Genomic DNA, 25,120 nt, shown 5'->3' on the forward strand with positions numbered 1-25,120 from the left:
ATTCAATTGCATTTTCTATTTTGTTCACTTGCCATGTATCAAAATATTGCCTTAGGTTTCTATAGTTATCACTAGTACTTAAATGTCTGCATAATAGTTCATCAAGTTGATGCCTCATAATTTAATATCAGAAATTAAGTAATGTTCATTCACTTCTGTCACAGAAAATGCTACAATATGCATCATTTTGCACAAAGTTTTTATTTTTATTTTAAATGTTGTTTGACTATTTCCTGTAGATTAATTCAAAACAATGAGAAGACAAATATATTAACTTTTTATTCTCCCTTAGCCTATATATATTAACATGAACATGAATGGGTTATAATGCTATTATAAGAAAACTGGTGGAATTTTGGATGCACCACCAAAGACACTTAGCCTGGAGTATGATTTATACCGAATCACACTTCAGTTCTAAAAATGCTCTATGACCCCACAAGGGCACTATGAATTGGCCTTTTAATTAGAGTAAAACTGAATGTCAAGTCATGTCTTTCCCCCAACCCCCAATTCTTCTTACAAGTTAATGTGCTGATGGCAAAGACATAAATAGCAACCCTCTATCTTCAGATAAATTGCCCAAGAGAGCTGCGATAGTGAATCTACAGGCCTATAAATCTAATAAACAAGAATTATCCAATACTGAGAAATGTGAGCAAGACATGGCTCTGAACTGTATTAGGTATTAATTTAATAAAAGGATGAGGTGAGTGCACATATCAAATTGAAACTACAATCATGCAGAGTACCAGAGAAATTGCTAAAGCAAATGTGATAACGAACAAGAAAATTGAGGTTAAAATACTGGCAGCATTTTGTAAAATGCCATTACTTTAAAATTCACACACATAAAGAAATGTCAATGTTATTATTGAAGAGCACAATTAAAGTGAAACAACTTTGGCTATAGTTTTTAGCTCAGAAATTGGTAATAAAAAGTGGTTTGGAAGGAACAGTGGTATGTCTTGATAAAGATGGAAAGGTTTGGGAATAATTACAAAGTCTAGGTTCATACAGGCAATGTAAAATGAAGATTGGTTAGTGAATTAGAAGATTGAAATAGGAAACCTTTAGAAAAAATCATAGCTATTGAAATTAAAAATACTCTATTGAAGGCCTAATCCAGAGTATGGCTGGAAAAATACTCATCCCTGCTTATCATCTGGACACAGTGGATCCTTTCATTGCTCATATTTTAAAGTCATTTTTATAAGTCATCTATATAGAAGAGCAAAGTGATAAAATGATCCAATGCAACCATATGATAGTTTCAAGAGAGAATGAATTTTATTCCTTTAAAATTCGTAAATTCTTTTTGTTTTTTGGAAGACCTCTAAGAAATAATAAAAGCCTCATGCTTCTTAAAAGCAGTTAGAATTGCTCATAACAGACACTCAAATGCCAAAATTGGGTAAAATGAACTCTGAGGATTAAGCAACCATTTAAGCAGTTAAAGACAGACTTAGTAAACTGAATGATGGATCAGGAGAAATTACTCAGAATGCAGCACAGAGCCCTGGAGATAGAAAATATGCAAAAGAGGTTAAGAGATATAGAGGACAGGGGATGAGAAGGTTTAATGTATATTTAATGAGAGTACTAAAAGGAAAAAATAAAATAGAAAGGAAGGGAGGCAATATTTGAAGTATAATATCTGAGGATTTTCTACAACTGATAAAAAGAAAATCCAGCTATACAGGAATCATGCTTATTTTTTAAATGATGAAAGAATTCACACCTCAGAAACTTTTATTCATATACCCTACACACAGGTGTGCACTTCGAAAATAGTGGAGTGCATGTTATGTCAGCATTTATTAAATACCTATGGGCTACAAACGAGTCTAGGTACTAACACGCCAGAGCAGTACATAATTTAGGTGTTCCTCTCTTTACATCAAGAGGGTAACTGTTGATTCCAAATTTTGCATAAATTATTTTTTACTGAATCATATTTTAAAGGCAGTTTATTATATTCCTATTTTAAGATATCCTGTTATATATGGTCCGTGATAAAGACGAGAATCATTCTATTAACCAAATTTTAAGACATTGTAATTTTTTGCACATTACATTGTCTATGAACTAGATATAAACAGACATGCCAGCTATTTTGGCTGGGCATGGTGGCTCACATCTGTAACCCTAGCCTTTTCAGAGGCTGAGGCAGGAAGATCACTAGAGCCCAGGAGTTCAAGACCAGCCTGGGCAACATAGTGAGACTCCCATCTCTATTTCTAAAAATAGCAGCTATTTTTACAATTAACATAAATTTCAAAATACTTAAACACCTGCCCAAGGTCCTTAAAAGAGAAGGGTGTGAGGGGCAGGGGTGTGGGCTGGTAGGAGAGATGGTTGAATATTCAGCACTGACAATCTTTGCTGGATTACCCACGGTCTTTTTATACTTTAGAGTCTCAGGTTGTTCCTCCTCTCCTTTCTCCTCTGCTTGAGGCCTTTGTAGCACATTGCTAAAATATGCAACAGAAGAAGGAAGAGATAGCCTCTGCATTCCTTTCCTCCCCTACACCTAATCCTCAGCTCTTTCCTCAGTAGCTGAAGACATGAAGGCGTGAGGGAAAAACGCCGCTTGTTCTCAGCTTCTTCCCCTTCCCATCTGGGAGCCCTGGTCTCAGGACTAGGTTAGAGAATCATGGCTTACTAATGCCTCTTGGCTTCCTCTCTTTTCCCTTACTCCTCATTCTTGCAGTCTTTGATGATTACAGTCAACAGGGCCCAGGGCTTGAGGAAAGAAGAAAATGTGACTATCTAAAATGCATAACTGTTTTTTAAAAATATTATATATGATTGATAATAGTGTAGTTACTTAAGAATGAAGGGCTATGACAAATCTTGACTATCCAAATATTAGCTGCATGTTCTTTGCAAGTTATTTAACCTCTCTGTGTTTTGGTTTCCTCATCTATAAAATGGAGGTAAAAATTGGTAACTATCTGATAAGAAATTGTGAAGCATTAACTGGTATACCATTAGGCTCCACTGACCCCAATTTTAGCTTTTGAGATTCATTTTGGGACAGTAAGTACTTAAAACAGTGCCTGGCATGTGGCAGGCATATGGTAACATTCAATAAATGTTAATTCTTATTTTTTTAAATTATATTTATATAATAGGTTATATCTAAATTATATTTCACATAATTAAAATTATGTGCATAATTTTATTATTATATATAATTGTAAAACAATTTTAAATTATTTAGGTATGATTTAGAAAGATAGCAGCAAAAAGGTTCATGGTGTTATTTCTTTTAAAAAAATTAATAGTTTTTGGTGTACAGATTGTTCTCGGTTACATAGATAAGTTCCTCAGTGGTGATTTCTGAGATTTTAGTGCACCCATCACTCGAGAGTGTATACTGTACCCCATAAGTAGTCTCATCTCCCACCTCCCCAACCTTCCCCTCCGAGTCCCCAAAGTCCATTATATATCTCTTATGACTTTGAATCCTCATAGCTTAGCTCCCACTTATGAGTGAGAAATACATACCCTACTAGCCTCCCAGTGGACCTCCTTGGTTTCCTGATAACCTCTCACCTCTTTGACATGCATCAGCTGTCTCTTTGCTGGAGCCCCTGTATTCTGGTATCTGCTCTTCTTTACTTCACACATAGCAAACCTCGGCAAGAGACCAACACCCTACTGTTGACACCCTGTCCCATCGATAAGACCAAACCCCATGTGCAGAAGCCCTTGTGCTCTGAAAGTGGTGGGCATAAAGACTAAACTTCACTATGTTGGACATAATAACTCAAAGAGGTTTTCTCCTAATGAAATGCAACACTGCTTACTCTTTAATAAAATTCAAATAATAAGCCTTTAGCATTAATAGGAAGCTACTGTGGCTAGGGTGCTATGAACTCCTGGATGAAGCAAATCCATGCATAAAAATTTAAAATATATATTACCAATAAAATGCATATACACAATTTTTATTCTGATCTTGATACACCAAATGGATACATCCCTGTTAAAATGACTAAATATCTATTTTATTTCCTCATATATCGGAATTGTGTTATTAAAGTAAAACTTTAATAATATGTTGCATAGTATAAGACTGCTATATACACATTATAAATATTTGGAAAATACATAAAGAAAGAAAGGTGGAAGGGGAGGAGAAAGAAAGGGGTGAAGAGGAGTGGGGAGGGTGAAGAAGAGGGGTAGAAGGAAAAAGGAAGAAGAGAAGGAAGAAAATCCCTTACCTTGAATCTTACCATCCAGGGACTGTGAAAATTTTGGTAGCTTTTTAAAATTGAGAATACATTTTCCCTTTGATTTTTAGTCTGCCTTTTCCCACGAAATATTCTGTGAACATATTTTGGCCAATACATAATCACTGAAATCATGTTTAGTAACAGTTGCCGAATATTCCACCTTCATGTAGTGGTAGGCATGGCATGGGGCTAAATCAGACTGTACTGTGTCTCAATCCAGGCTTGATCTGTTACTAGCAATATCACATTAGACAACTATTATACTGTCCTACCCCTCGAATTCCTCATTTCAAAATAGGGGAACACCAATAACTACTTCAAAGGATTATTATGAGTATTAAGTATGATGTTATAGATAAAATATTTAGCATGGGGCTTGATGTACAATCATTTACTTAATAAATGTTAACCATTAGGTTTTCCCATTTTCCATGGTTGCCCCCACCACTCCCGACTAGATAAAGTGTCTTGAAGGCACCAGTTGTGTCCTCACATAAGGTCCCAGTGCAACAGAGTTGACACATGATAAACTGTGTTGAATGAATGAACAAACGAATAAGTGGCTGGCTGGATGACTGTGTTAACTGGCCCTTACCAGTTAAGTGGTCAGTTTTTAGACAACAGAGGAAGGTCATTAAACATTTGGAGAGGACTGTCATGTCAGCTTAGGTTTCTTCACAAAACTGAGAGCAACAGGAGACAATATTGTGCCCCTATCCTGTATCCTGTGGTTTGTTCTGCTCTCTCTACTTTACATCCATGATCTTTCTCCAAAGATGGGCTCCAAAGTCTTTCCTACAGGACCCATTCCTTCTCAGCAGTCCTTTTCTCACTGAGATTTTGTTGGCCATCAACAACACAGCCAATGGGCTGTATGTTTAGTCGAATCACTATGTCTGCTTTGACTGTAATTCTATCATTCTTTGGTCTTTTCCAGACACACATTCCAATGATTTTGGTTTTGCATCATATCCACAAAGTCTAAATATACTAGGTTAAAAAAAAAGTTGACTGCCTATAATCAGTCATCAAATGGAATGTTCTCTTGCCTATTTGCTTTCAACCATAAAGTCATATACATTTTTTAAAATCTAAAAGAATGTGTGCTTGAATCAGAAGTTTGATGGTTTTGCTCCAGGGTCCAATTTTCCTGCATTTCTTTTTAGAATTCATCCCAGCTGCAATTCTCTATTTTTTTTGCAGTAATTTGTCTCCTAACATTAAAAAACCTTGTATTGAGTATCATCAACTAATCACTAAGAATTCTAATAAAAAAATTTAGCTTTAGCTATAAAAAGTAACAGGGAACGTTGAGACAATTTACCTGAAAATGTATGATTTAAAGAATCTGACTATTTGAGGAATTTCATAATTAAAAAAAAAAACTTTCTATCTAAGTAATCCCTCCTTAGAATAAAACAGAAAACTTTAACAGTCTTTAGTGTTTATATTTCTGGTTTCTAATATTCTCAGCCATTTAAAAAGAGTTTTCAGAGAACTATTTGATTAAAATTAAAATTCACAACAGAACCTAGTTTATATACTATAAAACTCTAAATATACACTTTGCTATGTGAAGAGGTAAATTCTATCTCCAAATGAATTAGGTGATGGAAATATAAAAAAAGAAATAAAAATATGGACTTTAAAAACATTTGATTGAAGCTTCTACAGCTATCAAATATTATTTCTAAATAGCTTATATTTCATTTCAAACAATTCCATGTTTTATTGCAAACACATTCATCTTCATGACTGAAAAAGGTGGCCATAACAAAACTATTAAATAAAATTTATGTTCAGACACAGTGGCTCACGCCTGTAATCCTAGCACTCTGGGAAGCCAAGGAGGGAGGAGTGTTTGAGCCCAGGAGTTCAAGACCAGCCTGGGCAACATAGTGAGACCTCCATCTCTACAAAAATTTAAAAATTAGCCAGATGTAGTAGCATGCACTTGCAATCCCAGATACTTGGAAAGTTCAGGTGGGAGGACTGGTTGAGCCCAGGAGGTTGAGGTTGCACTGAGCCATGGCTGAGCCACTGCACTCCAGTCTGGGTGACAGAGCGAGACTCTATCCCTAAAAAAACTAAAAAGAAAAAAGAAAATAAAAGAAAATGTATTTTGGCTTCCAAGATTCTGTGTAGTATGGGTTATGGTGGATAATAGACAAATATGTGATAAATAGTCAAATCTGAAATTAAACACAGATATCAAGGGTAAAATGTAAACAAAGGTTTTTAATTCACTTTAAGCTTTACATTTGTATTATCTACCAATGTGAATTATAAAAAGATATGAAAAACCCTACTATAAAGACACATGCACATGTATGTTTATTGCAGCACTATCCACAATAGCAAAGACCTGGAACCAACCCAAATGTCCATCAGTCATAGACTAGATAAAGAAAATGTGGCACATATACATCATGGAATACTATGCAGCCACAAAAATGATGAGTTCATGTTCTTTGCAGGGACATGGATGAAGCTGGAAACCATCATTCTAAGCAAACAACACAAGAACAGAAAATCAAACACTGCATGTTCTCACTCATAAGTGGGAGTTGAACAATGAGAACACATGGACATAGGGAGGGGAACATCACACACTGGGGCCTTTTGTGGGGTGGGGGGCTAGGGAAGGGATAGTATTAGGAGAAATACCTAATGTAAGTGATAGGTTGATGGGTGCAGCAAACCACCATGGCACGTGTATACCTATGTAACAAAACTGCTCGTTCTGCACATGTACCCCAGAAGTTAAAGTATAATAATAAAAAAAGTAAAAAAAAAAAAAGATATAAAAAACCCAAGGCAAAAAAAAAGCTTTATATCATCTCTGATATCCTGGTACTGCATGGATGTACATTCGCAGAAGATTCCATGCAGATATTAGCCTAAATTCTCATTTTTTATGACTGCATGGAGGCTTCATTATTCTTTCCATACCATTTCAGAAAACAATTCTGAGCTATTTGTTCACACATTGGAGATAAATAAAATATACTCTTTAAAAAAGGAATGCTTGGAAGCAGAACTCATCAACTAATGCTAAATATTAGCTTCTATTAATGTGATAGCAACAGAAATAGTTCTTGAAAATAATCAGACTAGTGGTATGCACTATTTAACCCCAGTATGGCCTACAATAAACAATATGCAATATTGCTCTTCTAAAAGATGGGAGAAATTAACACAATACACATAAGTGGGAAAATGCCATCATACTCACTGCAAGAGACATCTGACTTTTCTCAGAGAAAATTAGTTACAAGCATATCAAAGAAAAATGTCAAATTCTCATCTTTGCTTCCAAGGAAGCCTTGCAAATTTAGACTTACTCTGCCTAAAGAGCACAGTAGCAACTACACACAAAAAAATTAAGACATAATATACTCATAAAAATATAACACTTAAAATATCCTCTCTGACTTTGAGTCATTCACAGATTTAACTTATAGCATATTCCACCGATTCACAAAAGGATCTGAATTAAGTAGGTCCTACCTCAACTGACATAAATAAACTTCAAAATTGAAGGAATCGCCTTCCAAAAGTACATAGATTTTAAAATCCATTAAAATATTTCAGGAAAGAGAATAAATCTGATAATTATGAGACACAAAAATTAAAGTAGAAATGTTTTAAGTACACTAAGTACTTTTCCCAAACAACCTGTAACTGAGTTATCTTTTGATTTCGTACAGTTTGAAGACTTAGGAGACACATTTTCATACTACAGCAGAGAAATAACCTTATTAAAACTAAAACAAGGAAATTATATCCATTATGCTCAGGTAACATAAGATGTGGAAGAAACACTATATTCAAATCTGTTTCTTAAATGCATGAAATTATTACTCTTCCTTCTGAGTCTTTGTGTAAAATTGTCATTGTTTTATGTTCTGTATTATACACGATATAAAGATAAACATGCATCTTATATATAGCTCTCATATATAGGTATGTATATGTATATATATGTATGTGTATATATATGTATGCATACACACACACACGCACATACAGTAGCAAGTTTGAAAGGTCTACATGCATATAAAGCATCTAGAAGGAAAAAATATCACTCATAATCTTACCACTTAGAGGCAGCACCTTTATTTTGTTTTTTCTTTCCTTTACATATACAAGATAGTTTAATACACAATAGTGTTCTCTGAAAACTTTAAGCTCGCAGAATATGAAAATATCCTTATCAAGAGCTTCTGCATAAGATTCCTAGGCAGGGATTTGTTCTTTTCTTATTGTTGTTTATCACATTATCTTATATTCTTAATTTTATAATTTCAATGTTCATTTTAGATTCTGGTAATACATGTGCAGGTTTGTCACATAGGTATATTGTATTATGCTGAAATTTGGGGTATGAATGATCCTGTCACCCAGGCAATGAGCACAGTATCCAAAAGGCAGTCCTCCAGCCCTTGTACCCCTCCCTTTCTCCGCCCTCTAGTGGTACCCAGTGTCCATTGTTCCCATCCTCATGGTCATGTGTACCCAGCGCTTAGCTCCCACTTATAAGTGAGAATGTGTGGTATTTGGTTTTCTGTTCCTGTGTTAATTTGCTTTGGATGATGGCATCCATGTTGATGCAAAGGACACGATTTTATTCTTTTTTATGGCTGAGCAGCACCTTTGAACAACATGACATCTAGCCAGTTGATCTTGTTCCTATGCATTGTTTAGATAGTTGAGATTCTACTTTGTAGACCATTTTGTATTCCTTTTTCAGATGACATAATATTTGTTGTTTAAAGAATCTTTTTACAGACAATTTTAACAATTTATAAACTTATACTATAAATATGAAATGCGTTTAGCAACTTTTTTATTTATAGCATATCTTACCTTCTCACAGAAGGATCTGAATTAAGCAGATGTTATCTCAATGATATAAATAAACAAAATTTCAAAGTTGAAGGAATTCCCTTCCAAAAGGACATGGATTTCCAAATTTAGTGAAGCATCCAAGGTTTACTTAATTATCTTCCTTTCTGTTCTTACAGCCATTTAGGTTATGCCAAAATTTTTCTTTTTGAATAAGCAGATACAGACATAAATATCTTTATGGTAAAGCTGCTATTTCCTTATGATACAGTCTCAGAAGTTAAATTAGTAGGACAAATTATATGGACCTTTAAAAAAGATTCTTGATAAAAATAAGCAAATTGTTTTTCTGAAACATTGTGCCACCTTACATTTCCAGTAGTCACTTGGGAAAGGGCTGGTTGGGGGTGGACATTGTTTTATTTTAGCTTTTCAAGAAGGACCAGACAAAACTGGGTCTATCAGTAGGAACCAACTAATTATTTAGAACATACTATGCACAAATTATTATGCTAGACTCTTGGGATACAAAAATCTATTGCAGATTTTACAGATTCTCACAGTTTCATGTGTGTGCCCATATGTGTGTGTGTCTGTGCATTTGTATGCAGGTTATGTGTGTGTTTGTGACAGTTGTAGGGTTTATAATTACAAAAGTTATATAACCAATACTCAGACCCTTTATTCTAGCCAAAGGTTTTGGCCTTAGCCTCTCCTGCTTACTAAGCTATAAGAACCATTTTGTAATGAATCAACGACAAAAAGTTATACAAAAAAAAAAAAAAAAGGACTGATGGCTTCATAAACAGATTTAATGAAAGTTAAAAAACAGACCTCCTGGTTAAACCAAAGCTGTTCAACATTTCTTTTTTATTTTTCCTTTTTACTTTAAAAGTTCTACTTAATAATCATAAAACATACATTGAACATTTGCTTAACTAATAGAGTGCTTGCAACAACCTTATGAATTAAGTGCTACTAATTTTCCCATTTTACATCTGACAAAACCAAGGCCACAGAGCTAGTAAATGACAAAGGTGAGATCTGAATGTTGTGGACTCCGTAAGAAAACGTATACTACTCTGCCTGGTATATGACAGGCACTTGGAAAATCTTAACCATTGTTGTCTGTGTATGTTTCCGCTTTGGCCTATAGTTTGTAAATATTATGAGGTCAATGGTTTTGTCTAGAATGACTTGAACACAGCTTGGCTTTTCTCCGTTACAATAAAGCTAATCACCAGGCATAGTTGTGCATTCCTGTAGTTCCAGCTACTTGGGAAGCTGAGGCAGGAGGATCACTTGAGCTCAGAAGTTTGAGGTTGTAATGCTTTATGATCACACCTGTAAACAGCCACTGCACTCCAGCCTGGACAGCACAGCACCATCTCTAACAACAACAAAAAAAATTTAAAAATATAAAGATAATTATGTTTACACTGTCCTCGTATTAAAAACCACAGCAAAATAAAAGACAAAAACAAAATGGTAACCTGGTGATGGGCAGAAAAGGGAGGGGAGTAGGTATCACTGAAGGGAGAGGTAGTACCCCTTCAAGTGCTATTTGTTGAATTAAAGGCAGGGCAGAGGGTTTGACACTATGACGTGGCTTTACAATTTTTGTTTGTTTGTTTTTGAGACGGAGTTTCACTCTTGTTGCCCAGGCTAGAGTGCAATGGCACGATCTCCGCTCACTGCAACCTCCGCCTCCCAGGTTCAAGCGATTCTCCTGCCTCAGCCTCCCAAGTAGCTGGGATCACAGGCATGTGCTACTACGCCCGGCTAATTTTGTATTTTTAGTAGAGATGGGGTTTCTCCATGTTTGTCAGGCTGATCTTGAACTCCTGACCTCAGGTGATCTGCCCACCTCGGCCTCCCAAAGTGCTGGGATTACAGACATGAGCCACCACACCTGGCCTTGATAATTCTTAAATAAGTTCTAAGCATGCCATAGGGCTTGATGTCTCCAGATCAGCTTGCTTCTCTACAATCAGCAATTAACCCTTGTGTCCTGGGTTACTATCTAAAATATGGCCACAAACATGCTATCTGTGCATGAGTGGCAGGGGTAGGGAAGAAAAATGACAGAGAGAAATGTACAACATGAAGGAATTTTCTGAGATTATTGATTTCTGAATGTTTCTGACTCTATTAAAAATTTATATGAAACTATTAGAAAGAGTTTACAAAATGTAGGGAAAAAAATCCTCCTATTTGTAATACATTTCAAGTGTTCTATACCAGGGGCTAACTGCTTAGTTAACTTAAGAGATAGTGCCTAATGAAAGGCAAATTTTATTTATTTTCAATTTTTTTTTTACATTGCATAGTCTCTGTGAACCTAAGAAAGGCAAATTTTAGAAGGTAGTAAGATAAGCTGTATATGTGCTAGGAAGAAATTCATTGACATTCATCATAATTATTAAGTTACTGAGTCCAGTCCTTAATAATACTAAATATTTCTGGTCATGAGGAAAAACTGACCTTGATGTCCTCAAGACCAGTGGGGTATGATATTAACATTCACCTTTCTCGGTCTACTAAATGCCAACTCCTTTGGCTTGGATGACCTCTGTCTACCCACACAGTCATGGAGGGCTCATATGATCCCCCAAATAGAGATGATGTGGAATCAGCATATCTATCTCTATTTTGATGTTGAAATCAGCTGGAATCCTCTCCCTTTATGCAGTAAAATCAGAAAAGGCTTCTTTCCTGAAGCTGCTCCTGTTGAGTTAACACACTGCAGGCATTCTCTGTGCATGGGTGGTTCACATCCCCAGACCTTTCATTCTACTTGTCTTCTAAACCTTCGCCCTCAACACTATTTGATTCATCTGATCCCAGTGTGTTCCATTTGGAGAGGGATGAATCAGCAAGAACTTCCTCCTCCCACTGTTAAATTCTTTTTCCTTATGACCCTTCCCCTCTGGATGCAAGAACATTAGAACAGGGTGCAATTGTTAAAAGCTATCATTTGTTCAGTATATGTGCGAAAAAAAATCCATTCCTCAGTAATTTTCACACTCTATCAATTATACTTTAAATATGAGACGCATATATCTCCATCATCTGTAAGATTAGCTTATTTTTTGCAAGGGTAGCAATGTTTCCTTTCAACAGGGAGCGTGTCAAAAGAGATCATTGTACTGTGAACAAATAAGCAAACAGAAATTAGACATTGAAGCCTAATCTTAAAAAATGATGATGCCACCTTATATAATTTTTCAGTGAGTTTACACTTCTAATAACTTTTAAACACAAATACAAATCTGTCTTGATACTAAATGAGTTATGTACATCAATAATATACATGTTCTACAATTTTCTAAGCAAAGAGCTATAGTACCTTAGTAAGCATTCTGCTATGAAATAAGCTGATGATATTTCTACAGATTTTTTTGGGAAGCATATTTCCCCCCAAACACTAAAGATACACAAAAGCACAAAACAAATAATGTAGACTGTTTGGTTGACTACTGACGTAAATTAATATAAAGTCTGAATTATTAGTAATATGTACGGAAAATATACCATGTATGTTTTTAAATAACTTCAGATTAATTACAGTTATGCTTCACTTAACAGGGCTATATTTTGAGAAATGTGTCATTAGGTGACTTTGTTGTTGTGCAAACATTATAAAATGTACTTATACAAACCTAGATGGTACAGCCTACTACACTCCTAGGCTAATGTGGTATGCCCTATCGCTCCTAGACTACCAACCTGTATAGCATGTTACTGTACTGAATACGGTAGCCAATCATAACACAATGTTATCTGTGTATCTAAACACATCTAAATACAGAAAAGGTACAATTAAAATAGGGTATTATAATCTTATGGGACTACTGTCATATATGTGGTCCGTCGTTACCAAAATGTTATGTGACACAGGACTGTACTTGCAAATACGTCAAGGCATGCCTAATTCAGTTTTTATGTGCAATTGCTTTAAGAATAGATAATCTGTTGTAGAATACATGTATATAGAGTAATTGAACTTATCTAAAAAACTACCATTTTGCAAGAATGTGAAATCATCCTTAAGCTATTGCTAAGTCAAATTTTTCTTCAGAGAGAAAGCAAAGAAAGTGCAAGTCAGCAGGAAAAGAAGTCCACAAACTCTGGGTTAATAGAGTCCAAACAGATCAGCTTAATTGTAGCTCCTGCAACGAGTTGCCAGGGTATTCCTTGGACTCATCAAATGAAAGTCTGTGGCTGGATATGCCTACATAGCAGAAACAATCAGCCCAATATGAAAGAACCAGAGAGTTCTAGGCCAAGCATTTAGTGCCTGTCTTATATGATCAGAGATGGGGTACTTTGATAACATTTAGGGCATATCATCTCCTATTGTTGAGGAAGAAAAATCTTTGTTCCCAATGATCTACATTGGTTTTCTCGACCAATCAATACCACCTCATAATTATTTGGTTATTTGCCAAAGGACATGACTATAAATTACTAAAAGGTGGTCTTTTAGAGCTTTCCACTATGATTCCTATTGAGTTCAAAGAGGATAATTTCTCATAAAGACTTTTTATGTTAAGATAGGAAACATGTCAAAAAGCCCAGAGCAGAAGGCAAACAGAAGGGTTTTGCAATCATCCAAGGATAGAGGTAAAAATTAAGTATTTCTATGAAAAACAAATCACATATAAAATATCTTTTTCTACCACTGGAACAGAGTCAAGATACTTTTTTTTTGAGACAGAGTCACTCTGTCACCCAGGCTGGAGTGCAGTGGCATGATTTCGGCTCATTGTAACCTCTGCCTCCCAAGTTCAAGCAATTCTTGTGCCTCAGTCTCCTAAGTAGCTGGGACTACAAGCATGTGTTACCATGCCGAGCTAATTTTGGTATTTTTAGTAGAGATGGGGTTTCATCATGTGGGACAGGCTGCTCTCGAACGCCTAACCTCATGTGATCTGCCCGCCTTGGCCTCCCAAAGTGCTGGGATGACACACATGAGCCACCATGTCCAGCCAAGATACATTCTTCTCAGTGAACTAAAGTGGCTCCTATCACTCAAATTATATAGCAAGTTTTAGCACTGAGGTTGATCAAACAAGAAAAAAGTAGTTCCCAGGTTATTACTGGTAAATTTTATGGTCTTTTAAAAATGGAATAAGAAAATTGGGTAGTATTTCCAGTTTAATTTTTAAGAGTTGAAGACCTCAAATACTTTTGCATTATCAACAAGAAAAAAGGAAATAGGAAGAAAATAAAAACAAGCAGGGAGGGATTGAGGGAGGGAGCAAAGGAGGAAATTTGTTGCTGGAAAAAACATAAAACATTTTGGCCTAGAGTGTAATTAATTTAAAATATGGTACAAATCTAAATACTTGTTTTCTGAGTGTGATTACATTCTCCAATGAAAATACAACATCCTATGGCTCTTGAAAGGACATATGTTAAGAGGCACTGGGATAATTTTATGGGTAACAGAGCCACCTACACACTTTTGGGAAGGACAGACAGAATCAAAAGAGATAATGATGGGAGCTCTTATTCTTTCAGAATAAAGGCATTCAGAAAATCTTGACAGCACTGCATTTGTACAGTCCCAAAGACCAAAAGCTATAATGCCAAGGCTGGCATTGTCAAGTCCTGGTAACATTTATTTTTTATTCTTTGTGGGGGAAAAAGAATCAAGTGTAGATGTGAGATTCTGCCATATTTTCAAGCAATTTCTAGGGCAGTACTATTTAAACTTAATTGTGCATATCAATCACCCTGGAAACTTGTTAAAATGCAGATTCTGATGCATTAGGTCTGGGGCCTCAGATTTTCATGCTAAACAAGATCCCAGAGTGTGGATAATGATCTGCTGCTGCATGAACAAACACACTGTGAGCAGCAAAATTCCAGTGCATGAGCACTGAGGGCCTTTCCACCTACAACCATGCAACAGCATCACAAGAACTATTGCAACAGGTTAAGTGTTTTACATTATGAAAGAGCCAGGTAAAACGAAAGGATGAAATTTTGTGACCACTAACCAATCTTCTACCCACTGACCACTTCTGAAAAACAGAAACTGCATTACCATAAACTTTGACTGTGGCTGAAGTTCTTTGCAGAGTTATTATAGGTGGCCATAGGATAGTAGAGACGTACAGAGTACAGAATGATGAAAAAGATTCTAATGCCCATTGTGTTTTGTGGTTTGGGCATGTGTGTTTTCAGTGGGACAAAAGGAAAGGAAGATTCACATATGTATTTAAAATTTATCTAAATTTTAAATGTATTTAAAATGTATCTAAAATTCCTGAGGTAGAGGATTGTTCCTGAGACTCCTCCATCCTGGACTTCTGGGCCAGCAGAAGAATTTGGTAGTTTGGAGGCAATGGAGGAAGGTATAACCAATATATATGGACCATGGTAGAATTTAATGTAATTATGAATCTTGAACTTTTGAGAATAGATTCTTTAAAAAAATATATAATGAATAAAATCTTTTGGTCACAGAAGTGGCTGATATTAAGCAATATCCTGTGAGCAGAGAATCAAGTTTCAGTGCCATGCAATTCACAACCACAATGATGGACACACAAGTCTGGCCTTGTTGGTTGTGCAGCATTACCACGGAGTGTTAGTAAGACAGGACAGATGTGCCTGGCCACAGATAAAGGGGAATTCTGACCACAGTCAGAATGGGAAAGAGTGATTCCAGAATTCTTTTTGACAGAAAGCTTGATGCCTGTATCAGTCTGGGTCATATCTGAAAATAGAAACCATGATAGTACTTCAAACAAAGGAAATTGGTTCACAAGAAAAAAACTGAAAAACCAAACAGAGGAGATGAAGGCAACCTAGGGATTAGCATCAGTAGGAGGTTCTACCACCCCTAAAGGACTAGAGTAATAAAAGTAAGGGGTATGGTACTAAAGCCCAGAGGCTGGGACTGGTCTGTGGGATCTAGACCAAAAAAGGCAGGCATAACCACTCCAGAGATGCCACCCAAAGCAGGATACCACTCTCAGGCTTCTCCTCTACCACTGTGTTGCATCAGTGCCTCCCATTGCCAAACTTTCCCAGAAATCAGCTGGCAAGAGGGACTGTAATGCTGTTTGTGATACAAGAAAAGGGCAACGGATGGATCTGACAGCAAATTAGCATATGATGGCAACCAAGACTCTAGCCATTAGGGTTATCCAGTTAACCTCTTGCACTGACCTTGCACACCAAACCACCTTCTAAATACCATGTGAATGGAAACTACTCCCTAACCAGCACATTACATATTCTATTTCCCTTGGGAGCTACATTTCTGACTATAAATTAATAAAGTGGAACTCTTTTGTCTTAAATATAGTGTCCTGTGAGTTTTGTTCGTGTGATTCAATCTCCTTCAATGTAATCAAGATCTTGGTCTGAGGAACTGAATATAGATCAAAGTCACCCAACTAAGGGAAGCCCTGGTTTCAGAGCTGACTCTAGAGCAGGGAGGAATGGGCAAGTGTTTTTTTAAGAATCAGAAGATATGTATTTTAGGCTTCATGGGCCATATTATCTGTTGCAACTATTCAACTCTGCACTGTAATGCGAAAGCAGCTATAGGCGATACTTAAACAAACGGGTGTGGCTGTATTCCAGTAAAACTTTATTCATAAAAACAGCCAGATTTGGTCCTCAGGCAGGTCCACACTTTGCTGACCCTTGGTCTACACCAAAGTTGGCCAACTAAGGAAAGCCTATCTGGAAGTAACTTTCAAAATGTAGCAATAGTAGTTAAAAATTTGAGGGTAGTGCTGATATCCATTGTTATGTTTACTAATTAGAATTATAGCCTCTAATCCCAGTCTATTAATCAAAATTCAGAATATTACTGTATTTTCCCCTGAATTATTTATCATAAATTACTTAGAAAATCTCTCTAGTTTCTTTTCTTTTAACACAATTTTTATATTCACTGCAGCTTCTGAAATACTGTTTTTCTACATCATTTGAGTTGCAGCTAATTAAAACTGAAATAGGACTTAAATTTTTTCCATTTAGCTTCTCAAAATATTTCCATTTCTTGTACTTACTAAAATTGCTATGTCATTCTTTATTAATTTTTCTTAAGTTTTGCTGGGAAAATCTCTAGCAGAAGATAATTTTCTCAGTGGGGTGACAGATAAAAGACTACACATTAGGTAGTGTACACTGCTCAGGTGACAGGTGCACCAAAATCTCAGAAATCACCACTAAAGAACTTGACATAACCAAAAACCACCTGTTCTCCCAAAACTAGTGAAATAAAATAAAAATAAATGAAGATAATTTTCTCTCAAAATATATTTTTAAAGGTCTGATAGATAAGTGATCATACTATCCAGTCAATAATTTCAATAAAAATGTATAAGGACATAATATACATTAAAACATTACATATCTTTTATAACACTGCAAACAGGAACAACTCTAAAGATTTCTGTGAAGTTTTCTAAAATTGCATAAAAATATTTTCTAAAAGATGACATGTACAGGAAAAATCATTTCCAGTATCTTCCAGACCTTGCAAGCTTTGTTCTAATGCCCTTCTCCATTTGTCATTTGCTCCAAATTCATTTCGCCTCTCTACTACCCTTGAGTTAGGCATATTTCCCATTTCTTAATTAAATTGCTTTTTAAAAAAGAATAAACAACTGTATCAGGATATTCAGTTTTCCTTTTCATCCTCTCTGAAAACAGTTGCCTGTAATCCCTTCCTTGATCTGGAGTGGAAGATCAGGCCACAGGTTCTGAAGCACATGCAAATATGATCTGATTTAACCAGCTACTCTGGGCCTGGCTCCCCAGTGTCTCAGAATAATGCAAGGCTCAGTATAATGTCAAGCCTTCAAACTGAGCTTTTTACTGTTCTTCATCTAGTATTCCTCCTGCACATACTTACCTGTTAAATTTCAGCACCTTTGTGGGTAGATCCTGATTTTCCTCCATTCCTGACCTCCCTTATAAAAGATGGTCATTCCTGACCATCTTTGGAACGTCTATCAAACTGATATAACCAGCCCTTTTGAGACCTTTACTTGTCTCTGAATAAAAACACATTGCCCATACAATGCAAATATTATTCACAAAAATATTTCAAATAGTAAATACTAAATAGTTTAGTTTTTTTCATTTAAATTGTATTTATTTTTAAATATTTAATATATTCCTATGCTAGTGAAGGGCAGTTTCTCCCATGGTCTAGACGAACCTGTTTGCAGGGCAGCTTTGATTCTATCCCCATTCCAGGCACTTGATATCAATGGAATTGCTATTCTTGCCTCCCAAATCCTACAATGTAAGTTTCAAGGGTTAAGCTTGAGAAGTGGCTGGTCATGATCCTGAAAAAGTCACCTGGTTTAGGGTTGTGGCACTTTTCAGCTCTACTCACTACACCTCCTTCTATTATATTGGGGGAGAAGAAACAAAAAAGGGGGATAGAAATCAATCTGTTATACCCATTCAAAATGAGAGCAGACCCAAGAGCAATGAAAACATATGTTCACACAAGACCCTCCACACAAATGTTTACAGCAGCTTTACATATAATGGCCCCAAAATGGAATCAACAAATAGTTTCAATGAGTGAATGAATACACAAACTATGGCACATCCATACAGAAAAATACTACTCCGGAGTGAACTGTTGATACAACATGGATGAATCTCAAATACATTATGTTAAGTAGGAGAAGCCAGATGCAAAAGGCTACATACCATATGATCCCATCTATATGACATCCTGGAAAAGACAAAGAGGGACGGAAAGCAGATCTGGGATGGGATAGGGATGGGGGAGAATGTGACTGCAAACAGGCAGCACAAAAGCATTTTGGGGCTGATGGAACTGTTCTGTATCTTGCTTTTGATGGTGCTATGTAACTCTTAATGAAAACTCATCGGCCTGTACAAAAAATAAATTTAATTATATGTGAGATAAAAAATAAATGTTAAAAAATTTGTTTGCAAATTAAAAGAGAGAAGGGAGAGATGAAGTGGGCTCCTGCTGGCTGTGGAAGCAAGAACAGAGCCCACATTCCACCATTTCACTAACTTCTACCATTGTTTATAACTTGAGGGAGATTCCAGCCTTCTTTTCCTTATGTTTCCTCTACCTGGTTAAGTGACCAACCAGCCTAGGATTCTGACTACAAACAAATCAGGATTCTGCACCTCCAAAGGTTTTGCTATCCTGGCCCTGCACCCATGCTGAAGGTAGATTATCAGGCCACTTCTGAGGCCCTGGAGGCCTGTGCCAGGGATGGTCTTTATTTGGGGTTTTGTCCCGCTTTTCTGCCCATTATGGTTGTTTTGTCTAATCTAAATTATGAAGCCTTTGATGTTTTCTTGCAGTAGCATTCAAACAAAACAAAGCAAAAATGCAGCAGCTGTTGCCTGTATTAATCTCTGGGATTTTGATCTGGAAAGAAAAAGAATCATTTTTTTTCTTGAAACCTAAGAGTCCCAAGGGAAGCAGAGCAGTCTGCTCTAAATTTTTTTAAATAAAATTTCATCATGCTCTAAAAATGATGGCATAAATTAATTCTCTGGGAATTTATCCTTGTCCAAAATGAGACCCAGTGCAACCAAGAGATGCCTGTACTTAACCATTCCCTCAGTAAATGGGGTAAATTGTGAATGGTAACAGGGATGCCCTAAGCCAACAGGGACTTCAATGAATAAAAGCAACTGCAATCCTTTTTCTCTCTTCCCCTCTTCTTAAAATCTCAGAAGACCGAGCAATTTTGAAATGGTGTACCGGGGGAGGAGTGGGGCTCCATTTACATGCTTCTCTGTTTTGCAAGGGAAGGAAGATTTCACTGTATCCCATATTAATCTATTACCAGGCTTGCTTTCAAAATCAGAGGAGTCTGTGTTAGTTTTTTTAAAAAAGAGTTTAAAATTAAAGATATGTTCATAATCACGCCTGTAATCCCAGCACTTTGGGAGGCCAAGGTGGGCGGATCACGAAGTCAGGAGATGGACCATCCTGGCCAACACGGTGAAACCCCGTCTCTACTAAAAATACAAAAAAAAAAAAAAAAAAAAATTAGCAGGGCGCCATGGCAGGTGCCTGTAGTCCCAGCTACTCCGGAGGCTGAGGCAGGAGAATGGCGTGAACCCAGTAGGTGAAGCTTGCAGTGAGCCGAGATCGAGCCACTGCACTGCAGCCTGGGCGACAGAGCGAGACATATATACGTATATATACACATGTATATACATATATACGTGTATATGTATGTATATACATACATGTATATATGTCATATATACATGTATATGTATGTATATACATACATGTATATACGTCATATATAAGTGTATGTACACACATACACACATGCACGTATGTGTGTATGTACACACATACACACATGCACGTATGTGTGTATGTACACACATACACACATGCACGTATGTGTGTGTATGTACACACATACACACGTGCACGTATGTGTGTGTATGTACACACATACACACGTGCACTGTGTGTGTATGTACACACATACACACGTGCACTGTGTGTGTATGTACACACATACACACGTGCACTGTGTGTGTATGTACACACATACACACGTGCACTGTGTGTGTATGTACACACATACACACGTGCACGTATGTGTGTATGTACACACATACACACGTGCACGTATGTGTGTACACATACACACATGTGCACGTGTGTGTATGTACACATACACACGTGTGTGTATGTACACACATATACACATACACACGTATGTGTATGTATACACATATACACATACACACGTATGTGTATGTATACACATATACACATACACACGTATGTGTATGTATACACATATACACATACACACGTATGTGTATGTATACACATATACACATACACACGTATGTGTATGTATACACATATACACATACACACGTATGTGTATGTATACACATATATACACATACACACGTATGTGTATGTATACACATATATACACATACACACGTATGTGTATGTATACACATATATACACATACACACGTATGTGTATGTATACACATATATACACATATACACGTATGTGTATGTATACACATATATACACATATACACGTATGTGTATGTATACACATATATACACGTATGTGTATGTATACACACATATACACATATATACACGTGTATATATACACATATATACACATATATACACGTGTATATATACACATATATACACATGTATACACGTGTATATATACACATATATACACATGTATACACGTGTATATATACACATATATACACACATATACATATATGTATACACACATATACATATATGTATACACACATACATATATGTATATATACACACATATACATATATGTATATACACACATATACATATATGTATATACACACACATATACATATATGTATATACACACATATACATATATGTATATACACACACATATACATATATGTATATACACACACATATACATATATGTATATACACACACATATACATATATGTATATACACACATATATACATATATGTATATACACACATATATATACACACATATGTTTATAAGAAAGGCTTTTTCCACTTTAAATGCAAAATATCTCAGCAACCTCACAGTGATGGCATTGGGTTGGATTGTGCTATTTATGGAAGAACTATATTGTTTCATCATCATAATCAGTTCTGCCAAGTTCTAATGAAGACAATGCATGAAGAGATATGCCCAATTCACCAGAAAAAAGTGATAAGGAGTATTTAGCTGCTGTGATGCATTCTTAGTGTGAGGACTGCTTGAAGACGTCAGGTCTTTGGCTAAGAATGTTGGCTTTCTGGCTTCTCCAACCCCAGTTACCTGCATTTGACAAACCCTATCAGATTTTAAATGATCAAATTAAACATTGCTTCATTCTGAACAATATTAGGCCATTAAAACTTCTAAGAAGGCTAAACACTGCTTTTTTTCCTTTTTTATTGTTGCTCTCACTCATTTTCTTTCTTTGAGAAGAATATATAGTGATCAATTGGTAGAGTAAGACTGCCTGGGCCCAAATTCCAGTTCCATCCCTTCATAGTTATGTGACCCTGGGCGAGTTACTTAGCCTCTCTGAGCTTCAATTTCCTCATGTAAAAAATAATATGTAAGGTGCTTACAATAGTGCCTTGCACAAGGTGAGTACTGCAAAACTGCGAGCAGCTACTGTTGCTGTTATTAAGCCAACATTGGCTGAGCACTACAGACAGCAATGGAAAGAATGATTTGGAGGGAGGTCAGAAAGACCTGACTTTAAATCCTACCGCTTATTTACTTCATGAAGTTTCCTCATCTGAAAAATGGGGCTAGTAACACCTCCTAGCAGGACTGTTACAGACAGATTTCATGTCTGGCATTTATGTCCTAACACTGTGTGGTAGCAGGCCGAACTCCAGGCCCTGGAGCCAGAACACCTGTGAGACTTGGGGCAAATTGCTAACCCTCCTGAGGTCAGTTCTCTTATAAGTAAATGGCAGTAAAAGCAGTAAGGAGTTCACAGCATTGCTACGATGACCATGTGAAATAAAGCACAGAAAGCATAGTCAGGACTCCATAAACATTGTTTACAATTGTAAGACAGGCACTATTCTCCAAGAGCCAGTGTGCATTACACTGAGAAGTGGAAAAAAAAAATCCTAATTCAAAAAAGACATACTTCGTATTTAAACAAACAAAAAAGAAAAAGTACTTGCTCTTGAAAGAAAACCTCTTCCTAGGGAAGCCAGAGTAGTCAGCTGTGACAGGAAGATGTACCTGCAGCTGCAAAATCAATCTCTCCATAATCATTCACAAAATTCCACTGCCTCTTCTTTTTGTAATCTCTGAAATTCGTCTGTTCTCCTTTTCCTACACTAATTTCTCATCCAGTCTATTACTATTTTGTATTTTTTACAATGACAAATATGAAACAAAACCTTCGGTTCATCATCCAATTTGCAATCACCTGTCTGCATTCTAGTCACTGTGTTTTCCTCACCCAATCCAATACTGGCTGCTATAATCAGTTTAAATTTTCTTTTGTCATTGTCAAGATGCAGTGATGTGAGTGCTTAAAACATGTCTTCTAATTTCTTAATTAGTTTCATTTTATATTCCTTATTTTTCTCAAATATATCCCCTTTCAACAACGTCTCCTAGGAAAAGTCCATTCCTGTGAAAAATCAACTGCTTAGCTGAAGTTGCATCTTTTTTGTTCTTTTCTGTCTCTAAACGAGCCTCTGAGGATATTAATTAGATTTGTGTGAGAAAGGGCAAGGGGAAAATGTGTCAGCTGTTACCATCTAAGCTTAGCTCTACGGAGCTTTAGAATCAGTCCTCAAGACAGAATCAGAGTAATTGGAGATATTAGGATTCTGGAGCTGCACATGTGCCCCAGGGAAGGCACCACTGGAGGCAAAGGTACAGTGAGGCTGAGGCAGGAAATCAGTAGGAATTCCAGAAGCGGGGGGGCTACCACAAAGAAGGAACAACCGGTGGGCCGAATGTGAGAAGTCTGATTGCCAAATGAGACCTGCAAGTACGGCTCTGGGTGGAGTGACCTGTTTACCGGATCACATGTCCAATGCGGTTGTCACCATTGCAGAGCAGCAGGACTTCTAAAATGTTACTTTTGGATAAGTGGCCAGTATGGATGGACAGTCACTGTCAGATGCAAGCAGCCATTACTGCCATAACATCAGTACTGCTCAAATTTCTGAAAAGAAGTCCAGGGCTAAGGACATGTCTGCATTGGGACAATTTTATTTTACAAACAACCCTATCGGTCACTGAAATAAATGGCCTTTAGATGTTAGTTGAACTGTCGCTTTAAGCTAGGTAAACTTTCTGTTTCCCATGCCTTCTCAGTGCTCCATCTTAACTTCATCTGCCAAGCAACTCACTCTAAGCAAAGAAAACACAGAAGAGAGCTTCTTATGCTACTGATAGAGAGCAGGAAATAAATGAGGCAAAAAGAAACTCACACTGTCCAAAATGGAAGAACCTAAAGACCAGTGCTTCCACTGGACAGGGGCAAGAAAACCAGCACTGCAAACCAAATCTCAGCATGGGTGGGATTTCATGTGTTTCATGTCTGGCAGCTTTACATTTACAAAATTTCCCTATTAAAACAGTTGCATTTTTATCTTCCAAAAATTATTGGCAAAATACCCTGAATACTAGTTGAAGGAATATAAAAATATAGGCAAAGACAAAATAGAGGTCCGTGAGGTCCACAATATTTTAGAACAGAGAAATAATAATTGAACTATTCTTTAATGTGTGTATGTAAGTATGCGTGTGTGTACCTACCTATACTTAAAGAATTGACCGATAGATTTTTAAGAAAAGTTATTCCTTTAGAGATAGACACTTTTCACGTATGTTTAAAGAACAACTTACTCTGATTCCTTCAACAGTGCCTGCATACACCCCCATTCAATATCAACGGAATAGAAAAGGTTTTAGTTGTTTTGTTTATACCCTGTGAAGAATTCAGTTTAATTTTCAAAACCATAAACTGTTCCACTTGTGCCCTAGGGCTCTCAGAACTTTATGGTCACTCTGCATTCAATACTGTTTCACTGTCAAAGTATAATTATGTGTTTGTATCAAAGAAAGCAAACGCAGTCGGCTTCCCAAAAGCATGCTTCAGTTTGGCCATTTACGTTAATTACACAGGCACAACACATGGGCAAGAGGCACCACTGCAGTGCAATAATTTGAGCTCTGAGTTCCTCTGCTGTTCTGAACTCTTCAGAGAAAAGGGACTAAAATAATCCAAAGTAGTTATACATATTATTGGCCAAATTCCCTGAAGGCTTATTTTTCTTTGGAAAAAAGCCTACAGGCAACATACATAATAACTGAGGGATTAAATAGTGATTCCTGCGTCACGGCTATAAACGTTACGGACCATGTTTCCTGGAAACAACAACGTAATTTTGAAACCAATGCACAAGGTGACTGAGGGATTCAATTCAGTTCCTGTTCAATAGTCATATGCACCATTACTGGTTTTC

The 25,120-nt window shown here is 36.5% G+C and overlaps 1 protein-coding gene across 8 annotated transcripts in view; it reads right to left on the bottom strand.

The window, feature by feature from the left end:
* The window catches only part of RNF150 (ring finger protein 150), a 270,744-nt gene that overhangs the window by 195,013 nt on the left and 50,611 nt on the right, over nucleotides 1-25,120 (bottom strand). The window lies entirely within an intron of this gene.

This window comes from Pongo abelii, chromosome 3 (genome assembly GCF_028885655.2).
Source record: "Pongo abelii isolate AG06213 chromosome 3, NHGRI_mPonAbe1-v2.0_pri, whole genome shotgun sequence".
Lineage (NCBI taxonomy): Eukaryota > Metazoa > Chordata > Mammalia > Primates > Hominidae > Pongo > Pongo abelii.